Genomic DNA, 6973 nt, shown 5'->3' on the forward strand with positions numbered 1-6973 from the left:
TTTTATAAATCAGAAGAAAAAAAAGCAGATGAGACGGTATAGTGTTCAGACTCCTTTATCGATTATTTAGGCATTTGCAATAACAGCCCTATTTTGAATTTCAAAAAAAATATGTCTTTCTGACTACCCCACACTCGTGTCAAATTTTTAACTAATCAAATGAAATATTGCGTAATTTAATGAATGTCCAAAATGTTCTATTAAATTTAAATAATCCTTATGGCTGCTTGGTATGTCTATAACAATACTACTACCGTTGCCAGTTGCAAGAATAAAGATGGATACCACCTCTTGGTAAGTGGTCATCCCCACCCATAGGCACTGTAAGAAATATTGATCATGCCTTACTTAGGTAACGCGCCATCCTGGTAACTGGACAACAATACTGTAGTGCCTTTTTGAGACCTTACAAAAAATATATTTAGAATGTGTACTGTAGCTAAAAATGCACGATATTCAAAGTTAATTCCCGTAGTGCGAAATAGATTTTAGCAGACCGGAAAAAAAGACTAAAAACGCACATAAAACTATTTTCATCACGGAATCCAAGTAAATATCATTCCATCTAGAATATGTCTGTGATAAACCAGAGTAAAAGCAAACGTTGAAAAGACTTGAGGCCAAAAGCATCCGTCTTATTCCACAAAGGAATATCACGAACCAAGGAAGTTTGTTTATTGTTTCCGACCTCGGGTTAACGCCTTCTTTAAACGAACTTGAATATTTTGCATACGAGACTCGCTCTGAATTATTTGTATTTTGTTTTTGGCTGACATTATGAGAGAGACAATCCTTTTAATACTTCCTTTGTTCTAAAGATGTTTCTTGACGCGACTACGGTTAAGACGTGATACGATAGTACTTTTAATTTATTAATATTATTTTTTTTATGTTTATTTTTGGGTAACTGACACAAAAACTTTTCAGCGTTTTCTTTTTCACTGGATTTTTTCCTGTTCCTCTGAGATTTCTCTAGAATAGATATTTTTTTTCATTTCTTATTTTAGGTCGCTTTTAAAATATTTTATCATTATATTCCCTTTTAGTACTATTTTAAGAAAAGATTATAATTATCCATTTACAAATTAAAATTTTTAAAATTTCTTTATTTGCATCTTAATTTAAACTTTCTGTTAATCCATTTGGTATATTAAATATTTGTTTTTCTCGTTTAACTTTCAAATCTGATTTTAAGTTTATATTTACGACTAGTGTTTCTTATTTTCGATGCTGAAACGATTTTGATAATACGTACCATGTATTAGCGCGGCATTTTAGCCTGCCACAGCTGACTTAGCGACCCATTTGAGGCATTTCATTATTAGCAATTTTCATAGCTATACTTATATATCGCCGCTGTTGTTTTCATATTTACATATATGTATTTGATAAACTTGACGAAGTATTTAACACTATCGTGAGTCTTAATAAGAACTAGCGTGCATTGGTGACTTTTGTCACGGTGACTTTAAAATGTTTGTCATTGTCACGTCACGTTTCCAAAGTGGAGTGCGCTCATTAATAGAGACAGTGACAAAATATTTTCGAAATCGAAGTGTCACTTGCCACTACGGATTTCGAAGAAACGGTGGTTCTCTGTGAACTCGTGAGACTCGGTAGAAAAAGAAAGCGAAGAGAATATTGGGTACTAATTTCTTCCCACACTTTAATTTTCACGTGAATATCTGAATACTTTCAATTTTTTATCATAAAGAGCTGGTCTCTTTTCCACTTCTTCTATTAGAACATCATTATCAGTATTGTCTTCACGAACGTTTACGTTTTGAATAGATGGTGACGCCATTTCGCGCGCCAAAGTCGGCAGTTAAAGTGCAGATAGCGAAAGACTGACGACGAGAGTGACAAATTTGTCACCAGTGCGCGCATTGCTATGAAAGAACGTAAAGACGCTGACAGTTTCGTTACGGGCTTGTTCGCCGGTCGGCGAACACAAATGTCATCCAATTGTCACGTCGTAACGTGCGCGCAACTCCATACATATTCATGTACTCGACAAGAGTGACGAAACAGTCACCGTGACAAAAATCACTAGTGCGCAATAGTTCTAATTTACAATCAACAATATACAATACAAGACAAGATTGGTCAGCGAAGCACTATACAGCAATTGTCAACTTGAACGACGGAATTGGGAAATAATTTTTGTTTGTCCAAAAAATATGTAGATTCTTGGTCCTGTCTCCGAAAATTATCGACCTGGAGTTGAGCCCATTTGTGACTATTTCGTTTTTTCATCGGAATAACACTTGGTGGTAGGGCTTTGTGCAAGCCCGTCTGGGTAGGTACCACCCACTCATCAGTTATTCTACCGCCAAATAACAGTACTCAGTATTGTTGTGTTCCGATCTGAAGGATGAGTGAGCCAGTGTTACTACTGGCACAAGGGGCACATAACATCTTAGTTCCCAAGGTTGGTGGCACATTAACGATGTAAGGAATAGTTAATATTTCTTACAGCGTCATTGTCTATGGGTGATGGTGACCACTTACCATCAGGTGGGCGATATGCTCGTCCGCCAACCTATACCATAAAAAAAAACATCCAGGCTATTCACGGTTGTGTACGTGTTGTGTGTATAATACGGTTAAACGAAATACATTCCCCGATTGTTTCACAGCGTCATCGTAATTGTTCTTGGTTATTGTTTCGTATGCAATATTGTTGTTTTTGAGAGGCAGGATCTCGTTGCATTCCTTCCTTATCCAGTTGTCGTTTATTTTCAAACACTCTCGAAGTCGATTATATTTAATACATACATATGTTTACTACTAGGATGACCGTTAGGATGAGAAAACGGGACTCAACAACCTACATTGGTAAAAAAGGCGTATTTTTCGATACAAGATTTTGTAGATGATAAAAAGCCGTGGAATTAATACCTGTTAACTTCCAGGCAGGATATATTAATTTAAATAATTGTATTAACTAACATGACTGTATTTTTTTAAATGTTGAAAAAGAGTAACTACTGAGTTTCTTGCCGGTTCTCGTTAGAATCTACTTTCCGAACCGGTGGTAGCTTCACTTAAGTGTTAAATGACGATTCAATAGTGCTTGTAAAAGCCCACTTAAATAAAGTTTATTTTGATTTACATTAACTCGTCTTCCCCTCGACATTGTTTTTAAATTCAATCAATTCTGCGAGTTTGAATGACCTTTTCAAATTCAAATATTTTTTCGGATCACGCCTTTTTTTATATCTAAACCTATAAAATATTCAGGAATAAAATCGCATATCAAAATCAATAATAGCAAAATGTATCAGAATTCACCAAATCCCTTACTACAAGCAGTTCGAAACGAATTAAATTTTACAAAATTGTCCGGAAACAATAATAGTTTATGTAAGCAAGACACAGAATGTAACGATTTCCATACAAAATTTTCTATTTTAGTTTTTTGATTCACGGGCCTTTTTACCATCACTATTTTTTAAATTTCAACTATCGCTGTATATGTGAATATAGATAGATTTAAGTTTCTTTTAATTTTAGCTATACTCCATTCACATCTTTATATTTATCACTCATATGTTCTAGCACATTTTGTAGCCGTTGAAACACGAGAACTGTACCATTGTATTCTATTTTATTTAAATATAGAATATAAGAAACACGTTCGTAGACACAATTATATAGGAATGCAGTCAGTACGGTTGCAGATGGCGCTGTTATCCGCTCCAGCGCTTTAACTTAACTCCGAGTTTATTTCAAGAGTTTTCAAATGTTCCATGCGAAGTCTTGCATATTCATGGAATGTTAGAATTTATTCCAATTCAGTTTGGTATCGCGGATATTAATTTGGAAGACGGTAGTTGATTTGGTATTTCATCAATGTAATGGAATAGGAAATTAATAATTTATTACATTTTAAGGATATCAAATGTAATATCTCTTAACGTATTTTTATAAATGGATTGGTTGATGTCATTCAGGTTAGGCGTTACATTAAAAAGCTAATTTAATAAGTTGGCTGCAGCATATACATAGAACTATTGCAATGCATGAGTAATGAAGCAATTGTTACTCATTAATAGCTAGATAACAATCAAACCGGCTCCTGGCATGACTTTTCGTCGATTAATAATATTTATGATTTTTGTGTTTTAGTCTGAAATAAATAAGCCCATGTACCTATAGGTACAATGGACTCAACAACTTTTTTTTTTCCAATGTTTGGAGGCGCATTGGTCACGTGAGAAACGATTAATATCTCACATATTATTATTGTTACTAAAGTTATTCATTTCGGGATATTTACCATGTTTTTTATTTTTGTACAGTGGAGCTCCAAATTTTGACATTATCTAAGAATTTCTAAGCTCTATAATATCGAGCTCCACCGAACAAAAATAAAAAACATGGTAATTATCCCGAAATGAATAACTTTTATAATAAAAATAACCATGTTAATTTAAAATCTTATATTATTATTGTTGCTTTCAAGGTTGTGTTTCTAAGGGCATTGGTGATACAAGGAAAGTTTCTTACATTACCAATGTGTGTGGTGCGTGTAATTAGTATTGCCATTTTATTTTTAAAAAAATGCAGCAACTGATTTTATTGCCAGTTCTGATCGGTGCGAGACTCAAATTTAAATTAAATCCTGTAAACTTAATATTCCTGAATTATTGTGTTATTTAGACACTATTAGCATTGTTATGAGACGTTAACAGTCATTAAAAAAATATTTTATTTTTGACATTATTTCATTGGTAATAGCTTAGAAAAAAATAAATGTGCAAATGCTATTTGAAAACTGTGAGATTCATACCACCAGAAGGACAGACAAACAGTTTATGACTTTTTTCTCTTCCCTTTGCAAACGTATGACAAATTACCAAATCTTTTGTTAAAGTAGACTGAAGTGATCTTATGAAAGATTTTGCTTTAACGAAACGGAACCCTAAAAAATATGAAAAGTATAGTGTTAATGTTTTTTTCGATCGGATTTATTTAGCTTTAGGCGTGTATTTTTATTTAATTAGACGCGATTCTAGATTAAGATAATTTGTAATATATTTGCATTTATTCTAGCGGCAAGATACGATGGCCGTTTTGACACATTAAAAAAGTAATGTGAAATGTAAATTTATTATGGATATAATATATTCAAATCTTTGTTTTTTTGCAAGTAATTTAATTCAAGTTTTTGTTGCAAGTAGTATCTGATTAAAAAGGTTTAATAAAAAAATATAAAATAATTTTAAGTAATATATTCGAACGAAATGAATCCTCTTTCGTCTTTCCCATGTAATGATGTAGGTGCGTTCTGTTGCCTGTTCTGAGTACTAATATTATTTCTATTATCATTTTATACAATAAACATATATAAATAAAATAAATAATTTATAAAATAGATAAAATATTTACTGTCAACACAAATATAACACCGACTACGAGGTCGAGTGTGAGTGTGACGTACACGTTTACGCCAAAAAAAAGTTATCTTCGCTGTATCCTAATATTTGTAGTTTAGAAATCACATTCGATAAATTTTATGACTAACTGCACGTGACTATTGACAATAAAGAATAACAATTATTTATTAAATACGAAACTTCATGAGCGGGCAAAACGTCAAAACGGCCATCATAGCGTGCTAGCGGCACGCTATGATGGCCGTTTTGAGTACTATAAATAGTACCGTGTCACATTACAATATGACAATACAAATAAAAGCCAAATTAAAAAAAAAAAAACAATATGACAAAGAGATTTTTGCTTCCTTTGTCATGTAACAATTGTGTGTTACAGTGACTATCATTTAATTTTGATGAGCAAGTCTGACACTCGACGAAGACACAGTTGATGTTCCCATACAATTTCGAGTAATGAAAACATAAACATTTCGTAACCTCCCCCTTGCTGGCTTTTGATAAAATCTTCGTATGCTACTTAGCTCGGATGTGATCAGATCTTTACCAATGTTATTGTTTTTATAATGAATGAAGTTAACAGTAAATAGCAAGCTAATAACAAAGCAACTATAGGTCTCCCGAGGTATTCAATTGCAAGGATTGTGAAATTTAAATGTTGGATTATCAGATCTCTAAAAGGTTTTTAATTCGATATAAGTTATGAAATCACCGAGAAAAATTCAATATACCTTGGTGATAGGACTTTGTGCAAGCCGTCTGGGTAGGTACACTCACCAGATATACTGCCGCCAAATAACAGTACTCAGTATTGTTGTGTTCCGGTTTGAAGGGTGAGTGAGCCAGTGTAACTACAGGCACAAGGGACTTAACATCTTAGTTCCCAAGGTTGGTGGAACATTGACATTGATTGAATAGTTAATATTTCTTACAGCGTCATTGTCTATGGGTGATGGTGACCACTTACATCAGGTGGCCCATATGCTCGTCCGCCAACCTATACCATAAAAAATACAATAAAGTCGGTAATAAATACTATTATAGTGTCTTGTTTAATATAACAACAACTGGTCTTGTGTATATAAATACTCAGCGCATTGTATGCACACGGATGCAGATGCTGCTTTCAACGCTCTGGCGAATACTTCAAGTTCTATCTGAGTATAATTTGAAACTTTTGGAAAATCTCAATTTTAGTTGTATCATACAATTCGTAGTCTCGAGCTCACTAAAACTATATTTATTTAACAAATTCTATGTTATTATTTTCTTTGTATTCTTTATTTTTTGGTATTTAATGAATTCTAAATTCAAATTTATTTTAAGCATTTATAGAAATTATGAATTGTGTTTTTCAGTGAGGCAAAAATGGACTCACAATATTTATCTTTATAGATTGGTTATTCAATACAAGTGGAATTAATACTTGTTGATTTCAAGGCAGGATATACATATTACATACATTTGTAATTGTAATTAACTAACATGACTGTTTTTTAAAATGTCGAAAAAGAGTAATTATTTTTTTTTTTGCAGTTTCTTCCCGGTAGAATCTACTTTCCGAACCGGTGGTA

Source organism: Vanessa cardui, chromosome 22 (genome assembly GCF_905220365.1).
Source record: "Vanessa cardui chromosome 22, ilVanCard2.1, whole genome shotgun sequence".
NCBI lineage: Eukaryota > Metazoa > Arthropoda > Insecta > Lepidoptera > Nymphalidae > Vanessa > Vanessa cardui.